This window comes from Heterodontus francisci, chromosome 12 (assembly GCF_036365525.1).
Source record: "Heterodontus francisci isolate sHetFra1 chromosome 12, sHetFra1.hap1, whole genome shotgun sequence".
Taxonomy (NCBI): Eukaryota; Metazoa; Chordata; class Chondrichthyes; order Heterodontiformes; family Heterodontidae; genus Heterodontus; species Heterodontus francisci.
In genome coordinates, this window is record NC_090382.1 from 31,977,646 (window position 1) to 31,999,331 (window position 21,686).

Genomic DNA, 21,686 nt, shown 5'->3' on the forward strand with positions numbered 1-21,686 from the left:
GAGGGCATCATCCAGTCTAGTAATGACACTGAGGAGAGATGGCACCATTCAGACCAGTAATGACACTGAGGAGAGAGGGCACCATTCACTCCAGTAATGACACTGAGGGGAGGGCATCATCCAGTCCAGTAATGATACTGAGGAGAGAGGGCAACATTAAGTCGAGTAATACCACTGAGGGGAGGCATCATCCAGACCAGTAATGACACTGAGGAGAGAGGGCACCATTCACTCCAGTAATGACACTGAGGGGAGGGCATCATCCAGTCCAGTAATGACACTGAGGAGAGGGCACCATTAAGTCCAGTAATACCACTGAGGGGAGGGCATCATCCAGTCCAGTAATGACACTTAGGAGAGAGGGCACCATTAAGTCCAGTAATACCACTGAGGGGAGGGCATCATCCAGTCCAGTAATGACACTGAGGAGAGAGGGCACCATTCAGCCCAGTAATGACACTGAGGAGAGAGAGCACCATTCAGTCCAGTAATGACACTTAGGATAGAGGGCACCATTAAGTCCAGTAATACCACTGAGGGGAGGGCACATTCCAGTCCAGTAATGACACTGAGGAGAGAGGGCACCATTCAGTCCAGTAATGACACTGAGGAGAGATGGCACCATTCAGTCCAGTAATGACACTGAGGAGAGAGGGCACCATTCAGTCCAGTAATGACACTGAGGAGAGAGAGCACCATTCAGTCCAGTAATGACACTTAGGATAGAGGGCACCATTAAGTCCAGTAATACCACTGAGGGGAGGGCACATTCCAGTCCAGTAATGACACTGAGGAGAGAGGGCACCATTCAGTCCAGTAATGACACTGAGGAGAGATGGCACCATTCAGTCCAGTAATGACACTGAGGAGAGAGGGCACCATTTAGTCCAGTAATACCACTGAGGGGAGGGCATCATCCAGTCCAGTAATGACACTGAGGGGAGGGCATCATCCAGTCTAGTAATGACACAGGGGAGGGCATCATCCAGTCCAGTAATGACACTGAGGAGAGAGGGCACCATTGTCGAGTAATACCACTGAGGGGAAGGCATCATCCAGTCCAGTAATGACACTGAGGAGAGATGCTACCATTCAGTCCAGTAATGACACTGAGGAGAGATGCTACCATTCAGTCCAGTAATGACACTGAGGAGAGAGGGCACCATTGTCGAGTAATACCACTGAGGGGAAGGCATCATCCAGTCCAGTAATGACACTGAGGAGAGATGCTACCATTCAGTCCAGTAATGACACTGAGGAGAGAGGGCACTATTAAGTCCAGTAATGCCACTGAGGGGAGGGCATCATCCAGTCCAGTAATGACAGTGAGGAGAGAGGGCACCATTAAGTCGAGTAATACCACTGAGGGGAGGGCATCATCCAGTCTAGTAATGACACTGAGGAGAGAGGGCAGCATTAAGTCCATTAATACCACTGAGAGGAGGGCATCATCCAGTCCAGTAATGGCACTGAGGAGAGAGGGCACCATTAAGTCGAGTAATGACATTGTGGAGCGAGGTCACCATTAAGTCGAGTAATACCACTGAGGGGAGGGCATCATCCAGTCTGGTAATGACACTGAGGAGAGATAGCACCATTCAGTCCAGTAATGACACTGAGGAGAGAGGGCACCATCCAGTCCAGTATTGACACTTAGGAGAGAGGGCACCATTAAGTCCAGTAATACCACTGAGGGGAGGGCATCATCCAGTCCTGTAATGACACTGAGGAGAGAGGGCACCATTAAGTCCAGTAATACCACTGAGGGGAGGGCATCATCCAGTCCAGTAATGACACTTAGGAGAGAGGGCACCATTAAGTCCAGTAATACCACTGAGGGGAGGGCATCATCCAGTCCAGTAATGACACTGAGGGGAGGGCATCATCCAGTCCAGTAATGACACTGAGGAGAGAGGGCACCATTAAGTTGAGTAATACCGCTGAGGGGAGAGCATCATCCAGTCTAGTAATGTCACTCAGGGGAGAGGATTATCAGTTATCGGACAGCAAACATATATCAAACAACAGTGAAGCCATTAACTGAAGTCTATATAATGGTCACAGCTTTTCGATTGTTGTAATGCTTTTGGCATGAAGCAACATTTTCAGTGTGCAGCAGATCACAGATGAGAGTCTGACAACTTGGATTTTCTCAGTACTAACAGCTCTGGACATACAAAGGGGAGCTGAAGATAATGAAACTCGTATGGTTTGATTTAAGCCCCCTCTTAAAATTTAGAACTTTGACAAATCCTTCAGTCCTAACATCTTCCTCTTTGGCCTGGTGACAATTTTTGTCTTCTTTCTCTCCTGTGAAGAACATTGGGGTGTTTTCCGAAGTTAAAGTCGCGATGTGAATGCAACATGTTGTTGGGACTGGCAGATAAAGCAGAGGGAAGAGGCAGTGACATAGAAATTGTGGCTTGTATAAGTTGTTGCTGTTGAGGCTTGGGGCATGATCAGAGGGCAAGCATCGGGAGAGAAAAGGACTCAGACATGAGATGCACTTGTCCTATAACAATAAACCTCTTGCAGGAAGTCTGGCAGAACAACGCATAATAATCCTCACTTTTCATCCCACCAGCCTCCATATCCAAAGGATCATCCTCCGCCATTTTCGCCACCTCCGGCGTGATGCCACTACCAGTCGCATCTTCCCCTCCCTTCCCCTGTCAGCATTCCGAAGGGATCGTTCCCTCCGCGACACCCTGGTCCACTCCTCCATTACCCCCACCACCTCGTCCCCGTCCCAGGGCACCTTCCCCTGCAATCGCAGGAGGTGTAATACCTGCCCATTTACCTCCTCTCTCCTCACTATCCCAGGCCCCAAACACTCCTTTCAGGTGAAGCAGCGATTTACTTGTACTTCTTTCAATGTAGTATACTGTATTCGTTGCTCACAGTGTGGTCTCCTCTACATTGGGGAGACCAAGCGCAGACTGGGTGACCGCTTTGCGGAACATCTCCGCTCAGTCCGCAAGCAGGACCCTGAGCTTCCGGTTGCTTGCCATTTCAACACTCCCCCCTGCTCTCATGCTCACATCTCTGTCCTGGGATTGCTGCAGTGTTCCAGTGAACATCAACGCAAGTTCGAGGAACAGCATCTCATCTACCGATTAGGCACACGACAGCCTGCCGGACTGAACATTGAGTTCAATAATTTCAGAGCATGACAGCCCCCCATTTTACTTTCATTTTTAGTTATTTTTTCTTCCTTTTTTTTTACATTCCTTTTTACATTTTTTACAATCTTTTTTTGCATTTATTTCATTTCATCTTAGTTTGTTCAGTTTGCTTACCCACTGTTTTTTTCAGGTTGTTTTTCTTCAGGTTTGCACTTGCTGCTGTTCAATATTCAGTGTATTCACACCTAATCTGTACTAATGCTTTGTCTTTCAACACACCATTAACATATTGTTTGCCTTTGCTCCGTGACCTTTGGGTCAGCTATGTGGCCTGGTCCAATCTGCACCTTCTCCTTTGTTATCTCTTGCCCAACCCCCACCTCACTTGTTTATAATCTGTGACTTTTCTAATATTTGTCAGTTCCGAAGAAGGGTCACTGACCCGAAACGTTAACTCTGCTTCTCTTTCCACAGATGCTGCCAGACCTGCTGAGTGACTCCAGCATTTCTTGTTTTTGTTGCATAATAATAGTTATTGTCTGTCCGCATTTTCTGATTGGTCGGTGATTTCATTTGGTGGGCAGAGCCTGGCACACATACCTCAGTTACTAGCTCCCAGCTCTCGCTGTTCTCTGGCCTTGGTTACTGGGCTGACATCCGAGGCAGATAAAATATCAAATGCCACAGGTAAGGGGAGCCCACACTGTTACGCTAATGTTGGTCAGGTAGAAGATGAGGATGCAATTTTGACCTCGGTTACTGGGTTCAAGCCCTTGGCTCTCACTTCTCCCCAGCCCTGGTTACAGGCCCCCAGCCCCCACCACTCCCTGGCCCCTGGTTACTGACGCCCGGCCCCCTCTTCTCCCTGGCTTTGGTTACTGTCCCCCGGCTCGCACCGCTCCCTGGCCCTGGTTACTGGCCCCGGGTTCTCACTGCTCCCTGGCCCTGGTTACAGGCCCCCAGCCCCCACCACTCCCTGGCCCCTGGTTACTGACGCCCGGCCCCCTCTTCTCCCTGGCTTTGGTTACTGTCCCCCGGCTCGCACCGCTCCCTGGCCCTGGTTACTGGCCCCGGGTTCTCACCACTCCCTGGCCCTGGTTACGGCCCCTGGCCCTGGTTACTGGCCCCGGCCCCCACCGCTCCCTGTCCTGGTTACTGACGCCCGGCCCCCGCTTCTCCCTGGCCCTGGTTACTAGCCCCCGGCTCTCTCTGCCCCCTGGCACTAGTTACTGGCCCCCGGTTCTCACCGCTCCCTGGCCCTAGTTACTGGCCCCCAGCACCCACCGCTCCCTGGCCCTAGTTACTGGCCCCCGGTTCTCACCGCTCCCTGGCCCTAGTTACTGGCCCCCGGTTCTCACCGCTCCCTGGCCCTAGTTACTGGCCCCCAGCACCCACCGCTCCCTGGCCATGGTTACTGGCCCCCGGCCCCCACCGCTCCCTCTCCTGGTTACTGGCTCCGGCCCCCACCGCTCCCTGTCCTGGTTACTGACCCCCGGCCCCCGCTTCTCCCTGGCCCTGGTTACTAGCCCCCGGCTCTCACTGCCCCCTGGCCCTAGTTACTGGCCCCCGGTTCTCACCGCTCCCTGGCCCTGGTTACTGGCCCCGGGTTCTCACCACTCCCTGGCCCTGGTTACGGCCCCTGGCCCTGGTTACTGGCCCCGGCCCCCACCGCTCCCTGTCCTGGTTACTGACCCCCGGCCCCCGCTTCTCCCTGGCCCTGGTTACTAGCCCCCGGCTCTCTGCCCCCTGGCCCTAGTTACTGGCCCCCGGTTCTCACCGCTCCCTGGCCCTAGTTACTGGCCCCCAGCACCCACCGCTCCCTGGCCCTAGTTACTGGCCCCCGGTTCTCACCGCTCCCTGGCCCTAGTTACTGGCCCCCAGTTCTCACCGCTCCCTGGCCCTAGTTACTGGCCCCCAGCACCCACCGCTCCCTGGCCATGGTTACTGGCCCCCGGCCCCCACCGCTCCCTCTCCTGGTTACTGGCTCCAGCCCCCACCGCTCCCTGTCCTGGTTACTGACCCCCGGCCCCCACTTCTCCCTGGCCCTGGTTACTAGCCCCCGGCTCTCACTGCCCCCTGGCCCTAGTTACTGGCCCCCGGTTCTCACCGCTCCCTGGCCCTGGTTACGGCCCCTGGCCCTGGTTACTAGCCCCCGGCTCTCACCGTTCCCTGGCCCTGGTTACTTGCGTTGGTTACTGGCCCCCGGCTCTCACTGCTCCCTGGCCCAGTGGGGAATAGCATGGGATGGGGACAGTGTGGGGGGGGGTGGCGGGCGGAACGGTATGCAAGGATTCGAGGTGGGGAGGCAAGGGAAGGGGGAATGGCATAGGGCATAAACAACCTGGTGGGAGGCGGGGCTGGGGGTGACGGCAGGGGAGGAGGGGGCTGGCCGGGGAGTGGGAGGATGGGAGGTATGGAATGGGGTTGACATAGGGAAAAGGAGTGAGATGGTTATGGCATGAGAGGAATTGGATGGGGATTGAAAGAAATATTGTTGCAATAAAGATACGAATTTCACCGCAAATGCTTTGCGGGTCTCTGCTGGTTTCCGACTAAAATGGGCTGTAATTTTGGAGAATTGGTCAAAGCGTTTCACGCAGCTTACATCCGGACACTTGCCTATTGCCTTGAATAAAGATGGCGATATCGCGCACCAATAGTCACAGTCAGACCACGCATGCGTATCAGCTGCTGTGGTGGAAATGTCGCGATAACTGTGATGTCTATTTAAGCGGTGGGTCGTGGGGGGTTAGAGTCCATTTTGTTGTTGTTATTCTGGAGGTAGGTTTGGTGCAATCCGGTCTAATCCTGCAATGGCGAGGCCTGCCCGGCCGCCCGATTACTGCAGGATGATAGTGCAGGGTGTGAATAATCAGAGGAGAGCGATATGGAAAGAGGGATGGTTTTTGTTGTCCTTCCGATCGCTTTGTCACTGCCTGAGTGACTGGGCCTCGTGGGGGTGGGGGAGGGGCACGATAGCACTGATTCTTTATGTAGCAATAATATTGCCGGCGGGGTAACAGCTGTGGCAGCTTTTAATAAAGTAATCTGCCAGGTGATTGTGTTGCAGATGATCCCGGTTTGTGTGTTAAACTCATTCTCTGTGTAACCGTGTCGGATTTGCGGCCATCAGCGTTTTTAGATGTGCGCAAAATTAATAAATATTTTTGCGTTTTAGTTTATATCAAATTTGGGAGGGGTGAGTTCCGGTAATTTCATCTAAATTGTGTAATGTTTCTCTTCTATGTTCAATCCTGTGTGATGTCCTTTGGTACGCCAAATTTTTAGGATATAATTTCAATCCTTTCTATTTTTCCCCCTCAGAAGCGAAATTAACACGAGTTCTACGTTTGGTTTGCAAACTTTCCGGTTTGTATAGCTGGCTTTCAAAACTTTTATGAATTTATATGTATCACCTAAAATGTCCCAATCTGTTTTACGAGATACTAGAGAACAGGACCAAAGGCTTGCTCAAGGAGCCACTTTTTAATTTGTGAATTAAAGGAGAACTTTAGGGTGAAAGTTCCAGAGGTCTAAGGCCAAGGTAGTTGAGGGCACAGCTGTTAATGGAGTGATAAAAACCAAGTATCTAAAAGGCCAGAATTGTAGGAGTGTGGAGATCTTGGGTGGTGTGTGTGGGGGTGGAGGAAATGAGCGAAGGGGGAGTGGTGGTTAGAAGTAGGGAGGGAATGTAGGGATTCCCTACATCACCAGGGATGCATAGGACTGAATTTGTGAATTAGGATACAGGTAGCAGAGTTTTAGATCTACTCAGAATAGTAACCACATGGAGGGGTTGAATTTTCAATTCATTTAAGTGTGCATTATCTATTTTCCCCACAACCCCCTGCTGCTCACAACCAAAAATATTGTTGAATGTTGCTGATCTGGTAGGTAGTGCTTTATAATCTCCCCAGCGGTATGTCAGCTGTCTAGTGCTATGCAGTGCCTGTGTCAGTGTTAGACTGCTGGGAGATGAATGGGGCTGCCCTCTTGCCCTGGCTGTTAACTGTTGCTGTTCTGGTAATGGCTAATACTAGGCCTGGGTAGTGCCATGCATCCTTTGAGAGTGGACCACTATTCACTGGTATTGATGGTCCTAGTTTGGTTGCATACATGTTTTTGAAATGTTGTACTGTCCCAATAAATGCTTTGTGTGAATTATCACGAATAGTCTTTGAGAAGTCACTCCTGCTATAATGAATTGTCTGCTTGCTAAAACTTGCATATAAAAATAACATGTTTGCATTGTTAGTCATTGAGGCTTGCTTTCATTACTGTAGGCTTAACGAAGCAGCAGTGTGCCACATGTAATTGAACAAGCAAGCCTCATTAGTGACTTGTCAGGTGTCTTTAATATCCAACCTGCTGTAGAATCTGTCCATTATATGCAGCTGCAATTTTGATTTGCACTTGAGCAATTAACAGATTATGTATGGAGATTTTCCTGACCTGAAGTTGTTTGGGGAATTGAAGAGAAAACCTTTTCTTGCAGCAGCATCTTTGCTTTAAGGATGCTTTGGGTAAAATTGAGGCATGTTAACTCAATGCAGATCAACATTATTGCAACAGGCTGAATTCTTTGATTTGATCCCATTGTTACTGTAGATTTTTTTTAAAACTCAACTTTTAGGGCCCAGGGCAACTAGATCTCACTAAGGTGTTGGTGGTGGCTTTTCTTAATGGTTTAAGTAGTAAATGGTGGGGGAAAAGTTCCAGGCAGCAGGCCCATTAGCAATTCCTTGTTTACCTCCATGTATTAAGTGTTTATTTTTCCTTTGCAGCTGGCTTCTGTTTTTGTTGCAGCAGCAACTTGGGAAGAAGCATGGACCCCAACAGTCAGTACAGGTGAGTTCTGATTTTACTCATGATTTATTAGTTTCACTGCCATGTTCTGTTGACAGATTGACTGCAAATTACAGTATTGTGATATCCCAATTCCACAAATTCAGGTTGTCTTGTGTGCCTTCTATTTGGGTGAGTATATAAGAAAAATGAGCAGGTGTAGGCCATAAAGCCTCTTGAGCCTGCTCTGCCATTTGCAATGATCATGGCTGAACTTCTATATCATCCACTTTCTTGCCCAAACCCCAATCTGACTGATCTCAATCATGAATAGCCTCAACAACTTGAGAATCCACAGCCCTCTGGGGTAGAGAATTCCAAAGATACTTACAGTTGGCCTAAGTCTTGTACCAGTTACATAACTGAACCAATGACAAGGATTTGAGATATATCTGCATTTCCATGGACCTATTTTCTGATTGCTGCCATCTTAATTCTGCACAGCCCATCAGTGGATCCTGCTTCTCAGTCTACCAGATTTTTCTAGCAATCCTATGCTAGGTTGGTGCTGGCTTCCCTTCACTCGTACAAGATCCACAGTAAGGAGATTTTATAGTCAATGGCACAGAAGGAGACCATTTTGCCCCATGTCAATGCTGGTTCTCTGAGCAATCCAGTCATTCCTGTTCCCCTACTTTATTCCTGTGGCCCTGCGAGTTTATTTCCCTTAAGTGCCTGTCCAATTTCCATTTGACATCATTGATTGTCTCTGCTTCCACCATTCTTGTAGGCAGCAGGTTCCAGGTCATTACCACTTGCTGTATAAAATGCAGTAGTAGGAGTGCTGACCTGGATTTTGTGCTCAAACCTCCAAAGTGGGAGTTGAACCTGCAACCTTTGAACTCGGGTGTGAGTGCTAGCCACTGCCACAGCTGACCCAGCTATTGCCTATTGGTAATTGTCCCACTAAAAACTGTCACCGTCTCCATGTCATTGCAAGTTTGACAGAAATCTGGGGGTCGGGTATCACATCAGAAATCTTTGTGCACTTAATTTTTCAGGCCATGCAGTGACTGTTTGGCTTGCTCTTGTAAATTGAGCTTTGTGATAAATTGCTGTTTCTAATCTCCAGGGTGGAACTGCTTGAATGGAAAGGCTGTGCTGATGCTGCTTCTCCAGAAGATGGGGGGCTAAGGGAGCCTTTTGTACTGGATATACCAACAGCATTGGAGGCCCACTGAAAACCAGAGCAAGGCACTGGATTTCAAGAAAAATCTGCTAGGCAGAGAAACTGGATTGACAGTTGGGCTAAGGTAACTTGCTGTAATAAACAGTTCTGCAGTGGAAAAGTGTCCTGTTAAGTGTAAATGGTTGTGTATTTAAAAACTTGCATCAATTATCAGTTCCTGTCTGCCACCTTTCTTGCTTGTCAGGTGTTTGGTTTTTCTTTGTTGTAAATTTCTATTGATTTGCCTATTAAAAACTCATCAGTGCTCAATACATGCTACTGAATTCCTCCAGTTCTCAATGCCTTCTGGAATTATGCCAGTTCATCATTCCTTTGTAATTCAGTTTGAAAAAAAGTTTTTGTTTAATAAACTTGGAAACTTAATGAATTAAAGTGCTTTGAGTTCCTTTTGGTTAGTTGAAAACCAGGAGTCCATAGAGGGGCCATCCCCCAACTTGAGGTCTGCTGGTATATTAATACTTGTGTACATAGAGATACAGCACTGAAACAGGCCCTTTGGCCCACTGAGTCTGTGCTGACTATCAGCCACCCATTTATACGAATCCTACATTAATCCCATATTCCCACCTTCCCTCAATTTTCTTACCACCTACCTACACTAGGGGCAATTTACCTATCAAACTGCAAGTCTTTGGCTGTGGGAGGAAACTGGAGCACCTGGTGGCAACCCATGCAGTCACGGAGAACTTGCAAACTGCACAGGCAATACCCAGAACCAAGCCCAGGTTGCTGGAGCTGTGAGGCTGCAGTGCTAACCACTGCCACCCAACATTTCCATAAATAATTTGAGAACGTGGTTTACATACAGCAACAGAAATGTGCTAGTTTACAAAGTGACTTAATTTGCTTGAAAGTGAAAGGGTGTATTATGATCCTGTTGATCTTTCCTGTTTACCTTACAGCGCACTAATGTGCTTGTAAAGTAGAAAGCGCCAAGTATGTACGATCATGGCATAGGCCTGCCCTAGCTGTGATACTCTAAACTTGGTAGATTATAAACAGGACTTTGGCACGGGCTAGAGTGAATTTTCCCACACAAATGCCTGACTAAAAGTCCTGTAACACCCTTAATTCAGCTTCTGTACTCCAGATTTTTTTAATCTCGTGCATGGATTAACACTACAATCTTTCTTGTAAGCTAGATTTCAAATTTCTTGGTAAATGTTTCCATCGCTCTCCAAGAACCTCCTTTTAAAACTTGCCCATCTGTTTGCTGGTTATTTTGTGGCTTGGCATGTGTTCCGTTATTGTGCTTCTGAAACCCCTTAGGACACTTTTCCAGTTAGATAAAATATATAAAATCTAAAGATATATAAATATAAGCTGTTGTAGATAGAGTGCTATTGCAGAGTTGACACATTTTGTTCACTTAGCTTAATGGGAGCATTGTTATAGGGTATCTGGGTCCCTCTTCCTACCCATGCATTTACACTGAGTGTTCTGATTCCAGGGTGCTGGTAGCATAAACTTGCAATTGTTAACACTAAACCATTTTTAGTCTTAATATTAGCAATGTGTATCTGGTTAGCAGTATACATAAAAGGGAATGTAGGCATGGATCCTCTCAGTATTGGAGCTAAGGAAATGCTAGGTGTAAAGTATTGAGATTTTGCTAGCTAACTGCTACCTTTTGTGATGGGCATGTCCAGACATGCCAGTATACAGAAAACAGCACTGACTGGAGGCTGAGCCTTCCACAGGCAGCATAATCACCTTATCTTAATGAAACAACAAAGATGGCTCAGACTTGCTTAACACTATAGCATGTCTTTTTTTTTTAAATTGTTACACTAATGAAGTGTCATTTGCAGCTACATTAAAAATATTTGTCATCCAAGGATAATATGCAGTGCTAACATATCAAGTGTGAATTGTTTTTGCAGGGAACACTGGCAAAAGGTTTGCTTCAGTAATGACTCCTGTTGGATTGTTATCCATGATGGTATGAACCAGCTGTTGCTGTTTGAGAATGGATTCTCCAGCTGTTTCTGCTATTTTAGCAGGTGAGTCGTTTAGAAATGACAGTGCAAGAGTGTGGAGTTCCTCCCCTCTTCACTGAGTTAATATACCAGATGTGGTGGCAGAAGCTGGAACATTCTCCTGCCTTAAGGGCAGAGTGACAAATGAGCTGTACACTTCTTGGCCTTCCATTGCTAATTTGAAATAGTGGCCAATCCAAATAAGCATTGAATTGAGGATAGTGTAGAACTTCAAGAGGATGTAGAGAAGTTGGTGGAATGGGCAGACAGTAGATGAGATTCAATGCAGAGAAATGTGAAGTGGTAGGAAGAACATGGAGACAATATAAAATGAAGGGTACAATTCTAAAGGTGCAGGAGCAGAGAGGGACATGGGTGTATATATGCATGTCATTGAAGGTGGCAGGACAGGTTGAGAAAGTGGTTAATAAAGAATACAGTATCCTGGGCTTTATTAAGGGCATAGAGTACTAAAGCAAGGAAATTATGTTGAATTTATATAAGACACTAGTTTGGCCTCAGCTGGAGTATTGTCCAGTTCTGTGTGCTGCACTTCAGGAAAGATGCAAGGGTGTTGGAGAGAGTACAGAAAAGATTCATGAGAATGGTTCCAGGGATGAGTAACTTGAGTTATGAAGATAGATCAGAGAAGTTGGGACTGTTTTTCCTTGTAGAGAAGGCTGAGGGGAGATTTGATAGATATTCCAAATCATGAAGGGGCTGCACAGTAGATAGGGAGAAACTGTTCCCACTTGAGAGGATTGAAAATGAAAGGGCACAGATTTATAAAGTATTTGATAAAAGCAAAAACAACATGTAAAACTTTTGCATGCAGTGAGTGGTTAAGGTCTGGAATGCATTACCTGAGTGGTGGAGGCTGGTTCAATTGAAGTGTTCAAAAGGGAAGTGGACTGTTGTATGAAAAGGAAGAATGTGCAGGGTGATGAGAAGGCAGGGGAATGGCACAGTGAATTGCACATTGAGTTGGTGCCGACACCATCGGTTGAATGGCCTTCTGTGCTGTAACAATTTTGATTGTGAAATTGTTAGACAGCTGCTTAGTATTTGCAATCTGCTTAATCAATGCAGCGTTAAATAATCAACCTGTTTTGAATGGGTTCCTATTCATTGGTGTTTGTTTCCCCTTTTTTACAGTGCGTTGGTATTTGGAGACAGCAGCATATGTGTAGGAGATGAAGATGCCGTATTGCATTTCTCAGGCATGCTCCATTAAATGAAGGATGTGGTGCTGTTCACTCATTGACACTTAATGATTAGAAAATATGATTGATCTCTTGCTCAGACTACACTGTTGTCTGTTACACAAATAAAGATAATGAATAACATGCAGTATATTTCCATTCTTTTGTATGCTGTTAAACTAATGTAGACATTTGAGTTGAATAATTAAATGAGACTGCAGCATATCCCATATTTAAATATTGCCTCTTGGTGTTGCCTTGTGCTTCAAACAAGAAAACCTTGTTTTCTTAAAACATGCTAAATTGATAACATCCTGTAATATATCCTACAGCTTTATGCTGCTTGCAAAATTATATGGTCTTCAAGAAGATTGGGAGGTTGGAAATTGAACAGTCATAGCATTTGAGCCAAGGTGTGTGTTTACTGGGAGTCAAAGAAGTAATTGTGCTTGAGCATTTCAGTGCCAACTATTTTTTTAGGATTGGAAATCAGACATACTAAAATTGCAGTAATTATATTCTTGGTAACATTGATACCCAGGCTAGTGTTTACAGTATTACTGCTGACAAGTGCCTGGTTTGGTGAGTGCTGACAGCACATAGTATCAACTGGAGTTAGATTTTGAGGCACTGGCAGAAAAAACAATTGACATCAGCCAGCATTTGTTTCTCTTACTTTGCCCTTCCATAGCCAGCTTAAACTAGCTTGGTGCAATGTACTTCCAACAATGTGAAAATTGCACTGAGAATGGGTAATGCACATTTCAAATACAATCGTGAGCATTATAATCCAAGCCAGTCAGATTCTACCCTATTTGGGGGATATAGCTTTTAAATACCCATTCAATTTTGTTGCCTTATTTGACAAGTGCAAGCAGGCGAAAGATCTTGCAGCATAAAAAGTACTATGCTGGAACTGGCACCTTGTGCAAGTTAAAGACAGACAATACCTCTTACTTCCTTGCCATCCAGCTGATATGGTGATTTACTTACAATTTAGCACATTTTTCACTTTACAATGTGGTCTTTATATTGTGGAAACCAACCTCCGACTGGGTGGTCACTTTGAACATCTCTCCAGTTGGCAAGTGTGAAGTTTCCAGTTACTTATTTTAATTCTCTGTTCCACTCTGCCTCAAAGCTCAGTGAACTTTTTTTCCATCTCTTGCTTTTAAGATGATTTAGAGTCTCCTTGACCAAACTTCTGGTCATTTGCCCTGTTCTCATTCTAAACACTAGTGAATATAGGCCTAGTCAACCCAATCTCTCCTCATGCATCAATCTTGCCATCCCAGGAAGCAACCGAGTGAATGTTTTTTGCACTCCTTCCTCAGATAAGGAGATGAAAACTGCACGCAATACTCCAGATGTGGTATCACCAAGGCCCTGTATAACTGCAGTAAGATATCCTTGCTCCTGTTTTTGTTTGTTCATTCATGGAATGTGGGTGATGCTGGACAGGCCAGCATTTACTGCCCATCCCTAATTGCCATTGAGAAGGTGGTGGTAAGCTGCCACAGTGCTGCTGGTTTAGAGATACAGCACTGAAACAGGCCCTTTGGCCCACCAAGTCTGTGCTGAGCATGAACCACCCATTTATACTAATCACATATTCCTACCACATCCCCGCCTGTCCCTATATTTCCCTACCACCTACCGATACTAGGGACAATTTATAATGGCCAATTTACCTACCAACCTGCAAGTCTTTTGGCTTGTGGGAGGAAACCCATGCAGACACAGGGAGAACTTGCAAACTCCACACAGGCAGTACCCAGAATTGAACGCGGGTCACTGAAGCTGTGAGGCTGCGTTGCTAACCACTGTGCCACCCCAGGATTTTGAACCGGCAACAGCGATATAGTTCCAAGTCAGGATGGTGTGTGACTTGGAGGGGAACTTGCAAGTGGTGTTCCTGTGTATTTGCTGCCCTTGTTTGAGTTGGTAGAGGTCATGAGTTTGGAAGGTGCTGCCTAAGGAGCCTTGGTGTATTGCTGCAGTGCATCTTATAGATGGTACATGCTGCTGCCACTGTGTTGGTGGTAGAGAGAGTGAATGGCACCCCATCTACAGACAATCAAGCGGGCTGCTTTGTCCTGGATGGTGTCGAGCTTCTTGAGTGTTGGAGTTGCACCCATTCAGGCAAGTGGAGAGTATTCAATCAAACTCCTGACTTGTACCTCATAGATGGTGGATAGGCTTTGGGGAGTCAGGAGGTGAGTTACTCACCTCAGGATTCCTAGCCTCTGACCTGCTCTTGTAGCCACGGTATTTATATGGCTACTCCAGTTCAGTTTCTGGTCAATGGTAACCCCTAGGATATTGATGATGGGGGATTCAGCGATGGTAATGCTGTTGAATGTCAAGGGGAGATGGTTAGATACTCTCTTGTTGGAGATGGTCATTGCCTGGCACTTGTGTGGCGTGAATGTTACTTGCCACTTGTCAGCCCAAGCCTGGATATTGTCCAGGTCTTGCTGCATTTCTACACGGACTGCTTCAGTATCTGAGGAGTCACGAATGGTGCTGAACATTGTGCAAACATCCCCACTTCTGACCTTATGATTGAAGAAAGGTCATTGATAAAGCAGCTGAAAATGGTTGGGCCTAGGACACTACCCTGAGGAACTCCTGCAGTGATGTCCTGGAGCTCAGATTATTGACCTCCAACAACCGCAACCATCTTCCTTTGTGCTAGGTATGATTCCAGCCAGTGGAGGGTTTTCCCCCTGATTCCCATTTACTTACGTTTTGCCAGGGCTCCTTGATGCCATACGGTCAACTGCTGCCTTGATGTCAAGGGCAGTCACTCTCAGCTCACCTCTTGAGTTCAGCCCTTTTGTCTATGTTTGAACCAAGGCAGGTGGGCAGGAGCTGAGTGGCGGAACCCAAACTGAGTGTCACTGAGCAGGTTATTGGTAAGCAAGTGCTGCTTGATGGCACTGTTGATGACACCTTCCATCACTTTACTGATGATTGAGAGTAGGCTGAAAGGGCGGTAATTGGCCGGGTTGGACTTGTCCTGCTTTTTGTGTACAGGACATACCTGGGCAATTTTCCTCATTGCAGGGTAGATGCCAGTGTTGTAGGTGTACTGGAACAGCTTGGCTAGGGGCGCGGCAAGTTCTGGAGCGCAGGTCTTCAGTACTATTGCCGGAATATTGTCAGGGTCCATTGCTTTTGCAGTGTCCAGTGCCTTCAGTCGTTTCTTGATATCACGTGGATTGAATCGAATTGGCTGAAGTCTGGCATCTGTGATGCTGGGGACTTCAGGAGGAGGCCAAGATGGATCATCAACTCAGCACTTCTGGCTGAAGATTGTTGCAAATGCTTCAGCCTTATCATTCGCAGTGATGTTCTGTTGACTTTTTTTTATTAAAATAAAACCACCCAGTTTGTATATTCTGTTCTGATATATTGATGTTCTGGGCTCCCCCATCATTGAGGATCTGGATATTTGTGGAGCCATCTCCTCCAGTTAGTTGTTTAATTGTCCACCACCATTCACGGCTGGATGTGGCAACACTGCAGAGCTTAGATCTGATCCGTTGGTTATGGGCTCGCTTAGCTCTGTCTATCGCATGCTGCTTACGCAGTTTGGCACGCAGATTGTCCTGGGTTGTAGCTTCACCAGGTTGACACCTCATTTTGAGGTATGCCTGGTGCTGCTTCTGGCATGCCATCCTGCACTCTTCATTGAACCAGGGTTGGTCTCCTGGCTTGATGGTAATGGTAGAGTGGGGGATATGCCGGGCCATGAGGTTACAGATTGTGGTTGAGTACAATTCTGCTGCTGTTCATGGACCACAGTGCCTCATGGATGCCCAGTTTTGCATTGCTAGATCTGTTCGAAATCTATCCCATTTAGCACGGTGATAGTGCCACACAACACGATGGACGGTATCCTCAATGTGAAGGCGGGACTTCGTCTCCTCAAGGACTGTGCGGTGGTCACTCCTGCCAATACATGCATCTGCAGTAGGCAGATTGGTGAGGATGAGGTCAAGTATTTTCCCTTGTGTTGGTTCCCCCACCACCTGCCGCAGACCCAGTCTAGCAGCTATGCCCTTTAGGACTTGGCCAGCTCGGTCAATAGTGGTGCTACCAAGCCACTCTTGGTGATGGACATTGAAGTCCCCCACCCAGAGTACATTTTGTGCCCTTGCCACCCTCAGTGCTTCCTCCAAGTGGTGTTCAACAGAATGGAGTACTGAGTCATCAGCTGAGGGAGGGCGGGAAGTGGTAATCAGTAGGAGGTTACCTTGCCCATGTTTGACCTGATGCCATGAGACTTCATAGGATCCGGAGTTGATGTTGAGGGCTCCCAGGGCAACTCCCTCCCTACTGTATACCACTGTGCCACCTCTGCTGGGTGTCTCCTGCAGGTGGGACAGGACATACCCAGGGATCGTGATTGCAGTGTCTGGGACATTGTAAGGTATGATTCCGTGAGTATGACTATGTCAGACTGTTGCTTGACTAGTCTGTGGGACAGCTCTTCCAACTTTGGCACAAGCCCCCAGATGTTAGTAAGGAGAACTTTGTAGGGTCGACAGGGCTGGGTTTGCCATTGTCGTTTCTGGTGCCTAGGTCAATGCCGGGTGGTCCGTCCGGTTTCATTCCTTATTATTAATTTCGTAGTGGTTAGGTACAACTGAGTGGCTTGCTAGCCATTTCAGAGGGCATGTAAGAGTTAACCACATTGCTGTGAGTCTGGAGTCACATGTAGGCTAGACCAGGTAAGGACAGTCGATTTCTTTCCCAAAAGGACATTAGTGAACCAGATGGGTTTTTACAACAATCGACAATGGTTTCATGGCCATCATTAGACTAGCTTTTAATTCCAGATTTATTAATTAAATTCAAATTCCACCTTCTGCTGTGGTGGGATTCGAACCCATGTCCCCAGAGAAATACCCTGGGTCTCTGGGTTACTAGTCTAGTGATAATACCACTAAGCCACCGCCTACCCTGTACTCAAATCCTCTTGCAATGAAGGTCAACATACCATTCACCTTCCTAACTGCTTGCTGCACCTGAATGCTTGCTTTCAGTGGCTGGTGTACAAGGGCACGCAGGTCTCTGCACCTTTCCCAATCTCACCATTTAGATAATCTGCCTTTGTTTTTACAACCAAAATGGATAACTTCACATTTATCTGCGTTATACTGCATTTGCCCACTTCACCCAACTTGTCCAAATCACATTGGAACCTCTTTGCATCCTCCTCACAGCTCACATTTCCCCCCAACTTTGTCATCTGCAAACTTAGAAATGTTACATTTAATTTCCTCACCCAAGTCATTAATGTATATTATGAATAGCTGGGGCCCAAGCACTGATCCTTGTGGTACTCCACTAGTCACTGCCTGCCACCTGGAAAAAGACCTGTTTATTCCTACTCCCTGTTTCCTGTCTGTCAACCAATTCTCAGTCCATGCCAGTATATTACCCCCAATCCCATGTGCTTTAATTTCGCACACTCTTATATGGGACCTTATCAAAAGCCTTTTGAAAATCCAAATACACCACATCCACTGGTTCTCCCTTATCTATTCTACTAGTTACATCCTCAAAAAAACTCCAGTAGATTTAAGTATGATTTCCCCTTTGTAAACCCATGCTGACTGCCCAATCCTGTTAATGCTTTAGAGGTGTTCTGCTATCACATCCTTTATAATAGACTCTAGCATTTTCCCCATTACTGATGTAAGGCTAACTGGTCTGTAATTCCCTGTTTTTTCTCTCCCTCCTTTTTTTTTAAATAGTGGGGTTACATTTGCCACCCTCCAATCTGTAGGAACTGCTCAAGAGTCTGTAGAATTTTGAAAGATGACCACCAATGCATCCACTATTTCCAGGGCCACTTCCTTTAGTACTCTGGGATGTAGACCATCAGGCCCCGGGGATTTGTCAGCCTTTAACCCCATTAATTTCCCTTCAGTTCCTCCCTCTCATTAGAACCTTGGTTCCCGAACATTTCTGGGAGGTTATTTGTGTCCTACTTTGTGAAGACAGAACCAAAGTATGTGTTTAATTGGTCTGCCATTTCTTTGTTCCCCATTATAATTTCCCCCGTTTCTGACTGTATGGGGCCTACATTTGTCTTCACTAATCTGTTTCTCATTTATAGTAGCTTTTACAGTCAGTTTTTATGTTCCTTGCAAGTTTACTCTCATACTCTATTTTCCCCCGCTTAATCAACCTCTTTGTCTTCCTTTGCTGAATTCTAAACTACTCCCAAACCTCAAACTTGCTTTTTCTGGCAATTTTATATGGCTCTTCTTTGGACCTAATACTATCCCTAATTTCTTTTGTAAGCCATGGTTGAGCCACCTTTCCGGTTTTATTTTTGCGCCAGACAGGATTCATGATTTTTGTTGTAATTCATGCACACATTTTTAAATATAATTCATTGCCTATCCACCATCAACCTTTTTAGTAAAGTTCCCCAATCTACCATAGCTAATTCACGCTTCATACCTTTGTAGTTTCCTTTATTTAGATTCCGGACCCTAGTTTCGGATTCAACTACTTCATTATCCATCTTAATGAAGAATTCTATCATGTTATGGTCACTCCTCCCCAAGGGACCCCGCACAACAAGATTGTTAATTAATCCTTTCTTATTGCACAATATCTAGTTCTAGGGTAGTCTGTTCTCTAGTTGGTTCCTTAACTTATTGGTCTAACCCATGCAAGCCAGCAGTGTTATTTTGGGACACTCAACGCTATCTGCAGGTGGACAGTTGATCATGCAATTTAAAATGGGTCACTATGATTAAGGGATGTTATTGGTTCTTCTAAATGTGGTATATCTGTTTTATTCTCTTTCCTCACGGCATTATAAATGTAAGGGACATGTGAACTTTTACTTTTTCTAAAGTAAATCTGTTCGCAATTGTTCCATGTTCTCTACACTTACTTTCATCATTTGTAAGAACAGATGGAAAATATTTCTGAATTGTACCTTCACGCTCAAAGTAGATGCTCTTCATTCATGACCAGTTCTATCCTTTTTACACTCCATTTTCTTTAATCCCTTCTGATTGCTGCTGCACTTTATGTACTTCCAGTTTGAAATGGTTATCTGAATCTTTTACTTTGAAAGAATAGTTATTTTGCACTGTATTGATTTTTAAAACTTCCCACTGAGTTGAATTGTGTGCTAGTTTTTCAATCTAGTGAATTTAGACAGATCCTTCATCTCTGAACTTTGCTTTTTCTATTTTCTAACATTTGTGTCATTGGTTACTATTTCATCAACTCTATCCCTTCATTTATTATCCCTATATATCTTCACCAAATGACCATCCAATTATTTATTGCATTCAGTAGCTTACCAGATTTGTGAAATGCAAGCTATTTTTTGTCAAACTTTGTTGCCCTCAACCTTTATGTTCCTTCAGAGAATGTTTGTACTGTGTAAAATGTTCTTCAGCGATTTCATGACTAAGTCTAGAAACCCATCTAGAATTTGCTCATTCATGTCTCCTTTTTGAATATCACACCAGTACTCTGGCACCTATTTTTGTTAAATCTCATATATTAAATAGTGTCCTCTGTTCTGTGGGGATTTTCGAGTGAGTGTATTTCAGCTTTTCCCAGAACAAACTGCATTGTTACAGTGCCTTTTACAACCTCTGTCCCAATTGTGACTTGTGTGGAGCTGGAAGAGCTTCAACACTTAACAGTAAGCATTGCAGTCAGGACAACAAATATTCATGTACTTGTTTCCAATGTCTGAGGATTGTGGTTCAAGCTTTCTTTATCTCTCAAGTCTGGGAAGATTGTAGTAAGCACCACAGTCCTGTTTGAGACTTGCTGAATTAGCACAGGCTATGGATTGTAATTTGGAAAAATAATGCAACTCCATTGCAATGTGGCGGGAAGTTCTTCGGAAGCCACTCTGCCAATTCCCTGCCGTTATCTCTGGGATTTTCAACTGGTCTTGACTACAGCTGCCCAATATGGACAAAAGTAAAGGCAAACAAATAAATGTCTTTCTTGGGAATCAGTGCTACTATGACAATGATGGGGATTTAACAATTGAATGAGGCCCTTCACCATTGGTCAATTCTGAGTCCTGCTCTTGGACAGGCTTCACAACTGCAGAGTCTTGAATTTATATATAAGAACCTTTCAAAATGTCACAGTGCTTTAGTCACTGATTTAATACAGGAAACAAGGCAGCCAATTTGCGTGCAGCCAGGGCCCACAAACAGCAATGAAATAATGACCAGATAATCTTTCAGTGAAATTGGTTGTGGGAAAATGTTGTTGCCCAAGCTCTTCAAAATAGTGTCAAGGGATCATGAATTCTACTGTTTACTCAATCCACATGTGCGCTACCCTATTGTCCAGGCTTGACTATTCCAATACTCTGCTTGTGGGTCTTCCATTCTGAAGTCAGTGTAAACTTAAGCTCATCCAAAACTGCTGATCTTAACTTGTCTCGCTACCCATCGCCCCTGTGCTCCCTGACATGCATTGGCTCACAGTTACCCCAACATCACAGATTTACAATTCTTGGGCTGAATTTTATTCGTGCTGTCTCACAGTCCTTGGGATATTACGTGTGGGGGCTGATTTAAATAGAGGGGGCAGAGTAGCTACCCCCGACGACATAGAGAGGCGGCCGCCAAGGCAACGGCGTCCAGTGCCATTGGGCAGACGCCGGCACCATTTCTAAAGAACTTCAAGCCCTGAGAGCTGATTTAAAATTTTAAAGGGACCAGTACTTTAAATGTCAATAAAAACAATAAGTGGAACATAAAAGCGCTACTTCCACTGCCCCCTGCCCAATGAACACAATAAATTTATCTCCCCCGCCCCCCACCGAAAAACCATTTTTGACAGTCCCGACCTTTAAACCCCAAACTTTGCACTCTTTGCCCTTCAACCCCTTCCCACCATCCCCACAGCCAATAAAAAATGTTTTCCCTGCTCCTCCACCCCTCCCACCCTGAAAATGTTATTCCTTCCTCCTCTCCACCAGGTTCTCGCCTCAAAACTCCATACAGAGTTCCGAAGGTGCACGAGCTGCAGTCGACAGCAAAATCGGTGTGGGACGGCCACCGCCCTCAGGTAGGTCAATTTATATCTAATTTATGTTAATTTGCATATTTAGATGAAGGCCCCGCGCACTGAGGTCACCCCGCCACTGGTAATGTGCAACGGGCCCTTCTCAACATCCTGGAGTTGAGGCGGGCCTCTCCCCACTGAATTTTATGGGCCCCCAGCCGCAACCCATGGCGTCGAGGGGCGAGAAAAATGCAGCCCCTTATCTTTGTGTTGCAATCCCTCTGTGATCTCATCTCCTCCCTACCTCTAATCTTCTCTTGCC

General features: G+C 45.9%; 1 long non-coding RNA gene and 1 other non-coding gene across 3 annotated transcripts; both read left to right on the forward strand.

The window, feature by feature from the left end:
• The first annotated feature begins 5,883 nt into the window (after positions 1–5,883).
• LOC137375799 (uncharacterized) lies at positions 5,884–12,484 on the forward strand. Of its 2 annotated transcripts, XR_010976061.1 has the most exons (6): positions 5,884–5,906; positions 6,450–6,494; positions 7,910–7,973; positions 9,043–9,223; positions 11,043–11,162; positions 12,294–12,484. It is a non-coding gene; the product is annotated as an uncharacterized lncRNA (long non-coding RNA). The 2 variants fall into 2 exon arrangements; XR_010976060.1 differs by lacking the exon at positions 5,884–5,906 and having other exon boundaries at positions 5,916–6,494.
• Positions 7,038–7,244, forward strand: LOC137376101 (small nucleolar RNA SNORA74). Its single transcript, XR_010976131.1, has one exon. It is a non-coding gene; the product is annotated as a small nucleolar RNA SNORA74 (small nucleolar RNA).
• Positions 12,485–21,686: the final 9,202 nt, after the last annotated feature.